Source organism: Malania oleifera, chromosome 8, assembly GCF_029873635.1.
Source record: "Malania oleifera isolate guangnan ecotype guangnan chromosome 8, ASM2987363v1, whole genome shotgun sequence".
Lineage (NCBI taxonomy): Eukaryota > Viridiplantae > Streptophyta > Magnoliopsida > Santalales > Ximeniaceae > Malania > Malania oleifera.
In genome coordinates this window covers 6,544,782-6,556,394 of record NC_080424.1, presented here as the reverse complement: position 1 = coordinate 6,556,394, position 11,613 = coordinate 6,544,782, and positions in this window count along the sequence as shown.

Sequence of the window (11,613 nt, the reverse complement as noted above, 5' to 3'; positions counted from 1 at the left end):
ATTATTATTATTATTTTTACCTTATTATTATTATTATTATTATTATTATTTTTACCTTATTATTATTATTATTATTATTATTATTATTATTTCCTTATTACCATAATAAGTAGTTATACTCATATATATTGTTTCCAAAAAGAAAAAATACCATAAAATACAAAAAACCAAAAAAGGAAAAGAGATGGGTTAGGGTTGCTAAAAGTTTTTATATAAGGGGGCAGCGCACACACAGCCAGAAGAGACGGTCGGAGCCAAAAACTAAGAAAAAAAGAAACTCTCGCCTCTCATCTCCCTCGCCACCATCTCCTTCATCTTTCATTACTCTCTCTCGCACACCCAGCCCCCGGCGATCCATCCTCTCCACTCTCCCCTTGTTCCTCACTGAACCAGCCAAGCACCTCCGGCCACCACTCCACAGCCCTTGCAGCCACGGCTGTCTCCGGCCATCTCACAGCCACCTGAGACGTCTCCAGCAGCACGCCTCTGTCCCGAGAATACAGCAGACTCTCTTCACGCTGCCAGTGGCGGCGGTCACCAGCACCAGCTCCAGCTCCAGCTCCAGCCGAGGCTGTCTCCGGCCTCTCCAGCAGCCACGGCCAGCCCCCACACCAAAAGAACCATCATCCTCAGCTCCACAACTCACCCGCACCTCCAGCCATCATCCTCGCAGCCTCCGGCCACCGCTGCAACGCCGGCCACCCTTGCTCCCGGCAAGACCCCCAGCATCGGCAACTCCACTGCTACAACACCAGCAACCCTCCGGTGAGCATCTCTGCAAATCCCTTACCCAGTTTCCTGCCCCCTCTGCTGTAACTGCACACACACACTCGTGAATATATATATATATGGATTCAGTTTTGCAATTTATGACATAAAGTTTAAGTCTTTTAGTTTTTTTATTATTATTATTATTATTTTTTTTTTTACATGCTGTGTATACTTTTATTTATTTAAGTTTTCTTATTATGTGTTTATTTTGTTTTATTTGTTAAAACTATACCTGTTAGATAATTAATATAGTAATATTGTTTTAATTTTTAAATGGTAAATACTAATTAATTTTATTCTTCTTATGGCAGGATTTTTTTTCACATTCAAAATTTAATTATTTTTGTTTATGCATGGAAAATACTAATTAATCTTATTCTTCTTATTGTAGGATTTTTGTTCATATTCAAATTTTAATTATTTTTGTTTATGCATGGAAAATGCTAATTGAGTCTATTCTTTTATTGTGGGGCTTTTCTTCTTTTTATGATAATATTTATGTAGGTATATCTGACATCAATTTTTTCAGGATTTTCTTCCCTTGTGTAAGAATTTTTATTCGGGTTTTACATACACATATCTAATGTTATTATTTTGGTTGTTATTGGTAGTGTTGTAATATTTAAAATTTAGGTTTAAAGTTTCATTGCCTTTATTGTGTATATTACTCAATATTATTGTCGTAGGTTTTGGATTATATCATTTAATTTTTATTTTATTTATTTATTTATTTTTTTCATAGCTATTGTTGTATATTTGTTTAAAGTACTTGTATTATCGTTGTTTTCATTGTAATATACTTATTTTTATTGTTACATATTATTTGGGGTGTTTGTTTTATTGTGTAGACATTATTTAGGCTTTTGATATATTTAGGATATTTATCATATTTATTGTTTATAGGATATTTAGGGATTTTGTGTATTATTGTTTAGGATTGTAACATTTAGGCATGTTCATGATTCTTGATTATTTACATTATTTTCATGATATTATCTTTTAAGGTTTTGATTATTGTTTTAGTTTAGGGTTTTGACTATTTTACGTTATTAGGGTTTTGAGTAGTGTTTTATTTAATCTGTCCCTGTACTGTTATTGTGTACTAATTTTAAGAATTCCATACCATTGAATATTGATCTTAAGGGTTTCCATAAAATGTATATTACTTCTTTGGCTTTTATATGGTTTGGGAGAATTTGATTTATTTTCCATATTTATGTACAACATTTCCATATTAAGGTATATTAATATTTTAGAGTTTGTGCATATTTTATAGATTCATGATGTGAATTATTGTCCATAATCTCATTCTATCTCCTTACATGTTTATAAAAAGTACATAATTTTTATGGTTTGATTATTTCCATTCTAGAGTATATCATTAGGGTTTGATTATTAATACTTGGGGTTTTATCATTAAAAATTTGACTATTATGATATATAATATTTACGTGTTATGATTTATATTTTAAGTAGTATATTATTTTTTGTTATTAGCTATTTGAAATTTTTGTAAAATACAGAAAATAATAAAAAATAGAAAATTAGGAGAAAATTCTAAAAAATATTTTTGATTTATTATTTCAAAATACAGTAAAAATATGAAAAAAAATAAAAAAAAATCAGAAAAATAGAAGAAGGTAAGGAAAATACTTTGAAACTTAAAAATATTTTTTTAGTTCCAAAAACCTTCCAACTAGTATTTTAATACTTAGAAAAACCCTAGAAAATTTTCAAAATTTGGAAGTGTATTTTGTAAATTATTTTCGATTTTATCCCTATGATTTTATTGCAGGGGGTATGAGCCTTTGGGCCTCATGTACCCTAAGCTCTGAGGGAATATATGTATATATTTATTTATTTATTTATTTTTCATAGGTATTTATAAATTCACAAAAAGGATTAATTTAGAGACTTATTAGATTAACTTAGGGATAATTTCAAATTAATTATCGTAAGAACGGGCGCGTAGGGGGTGCTCGTACCTTCCCCTCGCGTAACCGAACTCCCGTCCCCAACTCTGGTAATGTAGACCGATTCTACCCCTAACGGGGTAGTAATCTTGTGTTCTAACCGTACTAAAGGTTAGTGGCGACTCCGACATTCCTTATTTTTCTTGAAAATTAAAACACATTTTTTATTTCACCGCCCGGGGCACACGCGCTTCCTGGGACGTCGCGACATATATATATATATATATATATATATATTATAGATGTCCTATAAATTAAAAATATATGTATAAAAATGAAACAAAATCTGGCCTTTAGAGCCTTAGATCAACGTCAACATCTATTGAAGTGCTAGCGGTGTCACTGCTAACTACCTGGGTTCTTTCTTAGCAGAATTAACCTCTTGTAATGTCGTCGGCTTGGGTCGGAAAAAGGGAAAGAACGCTCGTTTTTTTGGCGAGAGAGGAAGAGCTACCCTCTTCCCTTTGTGGCATTTGGTGGGGATGATCATAACGAGTCATTAGTGGCCCGTATATGAGTCTCAATGCGTATTGGATCTCTTTGCAATGGTGGAGTAGGCCAACATTATCCGAAACCCTTAGTGTGGTGACTGCGATATTGCCATTGTAAGGAGTATGACTCATTGGTGTGATATTAGTTGTAAGTTTCATAGGCGGAATATTGTCGATAGGGATGAGGATACAAGTGGTTGGAAGAATGGCAGGGGCACTGCTCGGGGCGGTAGTGGCAAAGGAGGTAAGATGGAGAATTGATGAGGCATTAGCTGAGATAGTGGCTTCTCCAACTGATCCCCGTCTATGCCTATGGCTCTCAAACCAAAAGTGTATATTTCTCGGTTCGATTGGACCATATCGTCGGAGTTGTGCTGCAAGCAAGATAGTCCGCTCCACAGAAGGGAGTTCTCCTTGACTGTTGTGGAAGGCCTCCTCTGAAATCTCCAACTATGCCTTACTAGATTTCCATCTTTGGATCATCGATCTAGTGCTGCTCTCGGCAACTTGGGGAGTTGGGTGATTTGATAACATTTTCGAGTAATGAGACAACTAAGAGACAAGTTGGGAAGAGCTAATCACTGTAAATCAAAATGTGATTATTCAAGATGATAGAAAGTTGTGATGCTTAGAGTTCGAGAAGGGCAGACCCTTTTTATAAGGGAATGACAGCGTGTTGTGGAAATCGAGAGAGAGTGACGTGTGCTGCAAGAATCGAGGGAGAGCGACGCGTGTCATAGATATCGAGCAACGCGTTTTGCACAAATAGAGGGAGAACGACGTGTGTCACGAGAATCGAGAGAGAGTGACGCATGTCACAGATATCGAGCACATGTTTTGCACAAATCGAGGGAGAACGATGTGTGTCGCAAAAATCGAGAAAGAGCGACGTGTGCCTTGAGTGACGCATTTTTCAAAAATCGAGGGAGAGTGATATATGTCGTAGAAATTGAGTGAGCGACACGTATTGCAAAATTTGGGGACTCAAGGTTCTTTTTATATTTCTACATCTTTATTAATACTTTAACTATAATAAATTTCATCCTTAGGTCACCACTTGGGTGTGTGGCCTAGTGGTAAGGAACCAGTCATGCATTCATGTGATCGCGGGTTCGAGTCCCTACTATGCCCAAGTGGTCTCATGCTCTGGTCTTGCTCTTGGGGTAAGTGAGCTATAACCGATGATTTCCATCCATGAGGCTTTTTTTTTTTTTAACTGCAAGAGTACCCTCTTATATATATATATATATATATATATATATATTCCATTATTATTATTATTATTATTATTATTATTATATTAGATCAAATATATGTTGGGCATGTTTGGCTGATTGATGATTTGACATTGGTTAGTTATTTGAAGGAAATTAGTTAATTTTTATATTGCTTTCATTAATGAAATTTTTACTATATAAAGTTTTTTTTTAATCTAGAAAAATTTATGTTGTATTAACTTTTATAAATTTATACAAAATTAAAGATTTCGTCAAAATTTGTACCCCTAAATCAAACTTGGATAATTGATGGAAATTGAATATGCAATGGAAAAAAAAAATACATATGCATATTTAACTTGCACATGCTAAGGGATATATATATATTTTTTGAATTTAAATATAATAAGTAATATTTAAATTATATTTAATTCCTTAGAAACTAATACAAAATTAAAATTAAATATTTTGTCAAAATATATATTCCTAAATTAAGCTTGAATGTTTTGTTGATAATTGAATATGTACCGTAAAAATATATATTCATATCCAACTTATACATGCAAAGAAATTTTGGGTAAATTTAGATTTCATAATAGACCGTTTGTTCATATCTATTTGTATATGTAGCATTTCTAAACTCAATAGGATCTAATGTGTTATATTTAGTGAAAATAATAACAGTGAAAATAAATAAATCTCAGATATTATTATATTATTATATTTATATATATATATAAATTTTAAATTATTAATGCATCTGACAATTAATTATGAATCATCAATATGGGTACGTGTTTCTACAAACATAAATAATATATTTAAATTAATTAACGTGTCTTCAATAATACTACCATTTTTCTTAGAGAATTTATGATTATTACCTGTCCTTGAGAGTCTTCACGTTAATCTCATTTCCTCCAATGCTACTATCTTTAGGATCCATTCTTAAACAATGATCAAATGTTATTTTAAAATCATAAATCTATTATTAACGTATAATAATATAACAAACTAAAGTAAAGAAATCATAAATCTATTATTAACGTATAATAATATAACAAACTAAAGTAAAGATTCTAAACTATCCAATCCTACCCAAATCATGTTTTATGCCTAAGTTTTGGTAAAATCTATATATGTATGCAGAACCTATATCCTATGCTTTGGTAAAATTATTTCTTAAAGTCTACAGAACCTATAACCTATTGTTCTGATACCAAATGTAATACTCAAACCCTGAAGGGTCTGAGATATTTACTTTTTACCATTGATTTACAACGGAAGTAAATAAACTCAATTATTATTAAATCAGAGTGCTAATTATCCATATTACAATCATTTATTTCAAAAGAAGAAAAATTACATAAGTATAAATATCTGACATCATACTAATATTTCTAATCAAGCTTTATTTTTTTATTCTATTCCCACATGCATGCTTGCTATGTCTAATTTCCGATATGTCCTTCAGAGTTATATGAAATGTAAAAATATGATTGGGGTGAGATGACACTTAGTAAGTAAATAAGATTATTATTAGTGTGTGACCAAAATGAGCTTTTAAAATTTTGTAAAACAATATTTAATACTATAATTTCAAAACTATTTTTAAAATAAATGTAAATTTAAAATTTTTTGCATAAAACTTTTTTCATCAACTATAATAATAAAATTTTATAATCATATATTATAACTGTTAAATTAAACTTTTAACTTTAAAACTGTAAAAATATATAATTATTTACATATATATATATATATATATATATATTTCCATATACGTTTCCTTTAGATCGTCATTTAGGTACAAGAATGACCATTTTCTCATAAACATATATTTTTCCTTCAAATCATCAATAACTCTATGCACGTAATTAAATATGTATAAACATATATTATAAAAACCACCCTTAGACTTATTAGCCGTAAGTCATGTTTACCGCCATAAGTGGGTTGTGCGGTCCGAAGACTGGACTTAACTGGCTGGCCGACCAAACTAAATCAACGTACGTGAACATTAAGTAAGATTTTTCTTATTAAGTCCTTATCCGGAACCAGGTGTGCACTCAGGAGAAATCCACTAACATAAATAACCACTCTGTAAATAATATGGGTGCACTCTGATTCATTTAAACTTTAAGCTGCGGTACCGAACATCTGTAACTTTGAACTTTTATTGCCATAAGAGATTTTAAAATCATCTTATTATAATTTAGACAATTTAAAATAATAGCGTGAAAATCTCATCTTTATTCATATTTTCATAAATACATGCAACGTAGAAATAAACTCATGCCACACAATTTTTGTGTTAAAAATATTTATTTATTTATTTTTTAATAGAAAGAAATGCTGAAAATTACCCGAGTGGATTAAAATATTTCTTAACCCAAAAATAAATGTAAGAATATTAAAATTAAAACTGGTATAATTAAATATGCGTAAAAATAAACTCAGGGAAATTTTATGAAACTAAGTAACATAAACGAAATTTACTTACAAATAAACTCGGGTATAAATTTTAAATGAAAATCTAACATAATCTAATTTACTTACCTCTTCTTTTACCTTGCGCTACGAACACAATGACTATCTCTCAGAAATGAGATCGGAAAGAGTGTGTGAGTGAGAACTTACTCAAAAATTATTTCTCCACCACTAATTCTTTCACTCACTAATCATTCTCTTCCTTTGAAAATTTTTGTGAAAAATGAAGGTTGAGAGCTTCCTATTTATAGGAAAATTTTGGAGAAGAAATGAAATTTGTAAAAGTGTGGGGAGATGGGTGAAATTATAATTTTTTTAAAATTAAAAAATGGGTAAGGGATGGGCTAGGTATGAGTTGAGTATGGGATGAGGATGGAGGTCATGTGGGAGTGTTTGCCACCACTCCTATTTAATTAATTACTTAATTAATTATTTTTTAATTATTTTTAAAAATTATTATTATTATTATTATTATTTTTATTTTTAAGCCATGTTTTAGTATTTTTTTTAAAGGATTAAATTCGAATTTCAAAAACTCATGTGAGCCCCACATAACTTCGAGACCTAAGTAGGTCCTACGTAACTCCAATAGTCCTCACACGGTTTTATTAAGCCGACACAACTTCGAGACTCATGTGGACCCCCACAAGGCTTCGAGACTCATGTGGACCCCCACAAGGCTTCGAGACTCATGTGGGCCCCGCATAGGATACCTATATTAGTATTATTGTATCATATATTTCTAAAAATTATATTAGTCAAAACATTATTTTATGTACTTATTTATGTATACAAATAGTGTCTACCCTATTTTATCCTATGAAATTCTATTTTGATCAGGCCGACCTCCAGGGAGCGACTGAGCCGCAATGGTCTCTGAGCACTCACTTAGACAAGGTATTTCTTAGGCATCAAACATGAAATCAAGGATCCTAACAAAGAAACACTTTTGTTTTGATACTAACTAAATGACCATTATATTATAATTCTACATTTTTTTTTTTGGGTTATTACACTATAACTACCATCACAATTAAGTTTTATCCACCCTATTGGAGGTTTAGCCCACGAAACAATTTTTTTAGGCCTGTCGCAAACTCTCTGATGCTTAATTTGAAACTCATTCAAAATCTTAATGTCCGACTTCTTTAATTTTTGAAAAGGATTGCTACTTTTAGCAATAAAACTAACCCAGAATCGAACACTTCTCCACATCTGACCTGCACTTTGATAAACTCCTTCCATTCTCACTTTACATCTTCGATTCCAAAGCTACCACGTAATCAAACACGGAATCAGCCCGATTAAAATACCTTTAATAAACAATTTTTGAGCATAGTGGAACCAATTTGCCATTTTGTTTTTTTAAGGAAGGGATCTTTGGAAAGGAACCCCCAATGCCACACTAGCCCGACGCCAAACCTCTGAAGTCACCTCACCTAAAGAAAGAATATGATCAATGTTTTCCTGACTTCTTTGAATGCAGCAATCACAAGCCGAAGCCATCGATATTCTTTTGCCTGAATTCTATCATCTATAGCCAAGCATCTAAATCAGGCTCTCCATAAACACATTGAGATTCTTCTGGGTAATAAAGAATGCTAAAATCAGTCATTCCACACAAAATTGTCACTTCTGCTCCTCACTGCCTCTCAAGCCGTTTTTGTAGAAAAATTACCGTCAGGGGTAGGCTTCCAAACAAAAATATCCTGCCCACTTTTACCCTCCGGCACCTGGTGCAAAATTTCCCTTGTAATTTATACATATACATACAAATTTAGGACAGTTTGCGAGCTTATTTTGAGTTTCTCATCATGTAATTTTGTGAATGGAAATAAAACTTATAGGTTTCTTTTTGGGAAGCATTTGGGATATACATTTCAAAGATTAAGAGTGCCTAGTGTTAACCTCGGGCTCAAATTGTGGATTGAAATACTAAATGTGCCACTTTACAATAGGGTGGAAAATCTCTCTAAGTTTTTGAGTCTTTCTATTTGCTTGGTGTCTTGACAGCAAATGTGCGTGGTGGTTTTCTTCTAAATCAATGGACCTACTTATTATGGATTTAGATCTTTATTTTGACTAGATTTAATGTATGCTTTTGATCTTCGTTTCCCTAATTGGGTCTTAAGTTGAGAGTTTAATGTTGTTAGTTTTTTAGTTAAGGAGTTGAGGGGCTCCTGTATTACTTCTAGGTTATAGTGTTTGGAAGATTTATTTGGGGGTATGGTCTTCAAAATTTTTCTTTGCCTAATTTTAGGTTGCTTTGTTGGTTGGTTGGATAGGTTTCCATGTTGTGTGATTGGGAGGAGGTTAAGGAAGTGTTGGAATTTAAAAAATTTTCAGTAACATGCTGTCTGTAAATAAAACATTTCCCAAACCTGCAAGTCACAAAAGATTGCAATTCACAAAATTTGTTGATCAACAAATTTTGTATGGAGTACATTCATTTTTCTTTGGTTTCATTTAGATTTTAGAACATATTTTAACCTAGCTATTAATTTCAACCAAGGTTTCTCTCATCCTTCAAGTGCCAAGCTAGCAGAGAGGATCCTTGCCTACATTTGCATTGTTTAGATGGACATAGATGTTTGTTTTATTAGTTTAGCACATCTTACTTCTTAAAGTGCTTTTGTTGTGGCTCTGACTGGGAGTTTGACCAAGCTTAAAGGAGTGGGTTAGATGGGCATAGATATTTGTTTTTAATTCTTCTTGATCTTTTATTTTTTATATATATTTATATTATTATTATTTTGTAATAGTGCGTTGTTTTGTGTTTCTGACTAGATTTGATAATATAGCGAAAAGACTTTGAATTAATTATAAAGCATCCAATCTCTCTATTACTAAACAAAAATAAAAGGCATAAAATATGTGTTTCTGTTTTCAATGTTTGCTAATCAAACTAAAAACTACAAAGCTGTATTTTTTTTTTCATTTGTCTAAACTTTTTACATTATATTGTTACAATTGCAATTGCCTCATAAAGTCTTCTATGTAGAGACCCAAACATGTATAAGCTGGGTTCGTCGACGAAGGGTCACGTTTGTCGACGAAGTTCTTTAGATCCTCGTCGACGAAATTTCAGAGCCTCGTTGACGAGCAAATACCGAGCGGATTAGAGAAATATCCGGAACTTGAACTCGGTGACGAAGGGATGGCCTCGTCGACGAGTTATGTGGTGGATTCGTCGACGAAGAAGTCGCCTCGTTGACGAGTTGGACTTGGTCAAAGGCCCTATAAATATCCATTTTAGTTGTTTAGAAGCTAAGTTTGCTTCCAAACTCTCTCTCTCTCTCTCTCTCTCTCTCTCTCTCTCTCTCTACCAACGAAATTCCTCTCTCTCTCTCTCTCTCTCTCTCTCTCTAAGATTCTTCATTGTTCGTCATCCGTTTCCAAAAACGGAGGGTATTGCGTGGTTCAGAAGAGGAAACTCTACAATTTTAGTGGATCGGATCATAGTTTCAAAGATTTTTGGGTTTTCCCAAAAAATTGAGGTAAGGATTGGATTTTTGTTTTGATTGGATATTTGGATAGTAGTAGAAAATATAGTAAGATTATATTCTGTGGTTTTTAGGTTTTGAGGATCCCGGGTTGTCGATTTGGACCGTATTCGTACGAAGTTTCGTTTTGAGTTTAAGGTAAGGGGAAATTAATTACAACAACATTTTTGGAAAACTAAACTGCTAAATAGCTAGTTTATATTTATATGTATGATTTAACTACTTATTTGTTAAATTCTACCAAGAAGAAATGCCGGTTTTACGAGTTTACGATTCTTCGTGGAAACGAGGATTTTGGCGTATGATCTCCAAATTTTACGAAAATCCTTTATTTGCACTTATATTGTATTAGGAGATGCTTAAATCCTTTACTTTTTCATTTAAATGATGTTTATTGAATTTTATCATTTGGCGGATTTTTGGACTAAACTCGTGTGATATATGTTGAAATGGAAATGTATGAATTTCTATACTATTGATGTTGATTATGGGAATAGAGTTCCAATTTTTTTATATTGAGTATGTGGAAAATAGAGGCCGGTGATACACCGAGCTATATCAGTAAACGAAAAAGGGGTAAACTGAGTGGAAAAGCACCAGTTTGAACCCAATGTGATTATCTGAACTTGTGAAAATACTGGAATTGCACAGATTACTATATTTTGTTATAAATTGTATATATGATACTGAAACCACAACTTGTGACCAAAAGAATTTGAAAGAAACTTCAGAAAAAGAAGTTGAAAGAAACTTCAGAAAAAGGAGTTGAAAGATACTCCAGTTCGAGGGTTGAAATAAACTCCTAGGGATAGGTACCGATGCTGGCAGTGCAACCATACATGTTTAAAATCAGTATGAGTATATTAGATGGTCGACCTGCGAGGAGTTAGTAAGCTACTGGTAAAAATAAACCAGGGGGCAGTCGGACTATAAAGATGCTTGGCTTTGTCTGCACGAACATGACACTGTCAGAGGCAATCAGTGCACAACCCGTGCCACGGGGTAAACATGCAACTTGTCATACCAAGCTGGAGGTGTTTTAATAATCATATGCATGATTTAAGTACTTGATGTGCAGATATATGTTATATGATACAGTATTATAAACAAGTGTTTCAAATGTATAAGTTGGTATGAAAATGTGCATATATGCAGTCACACACTGTTG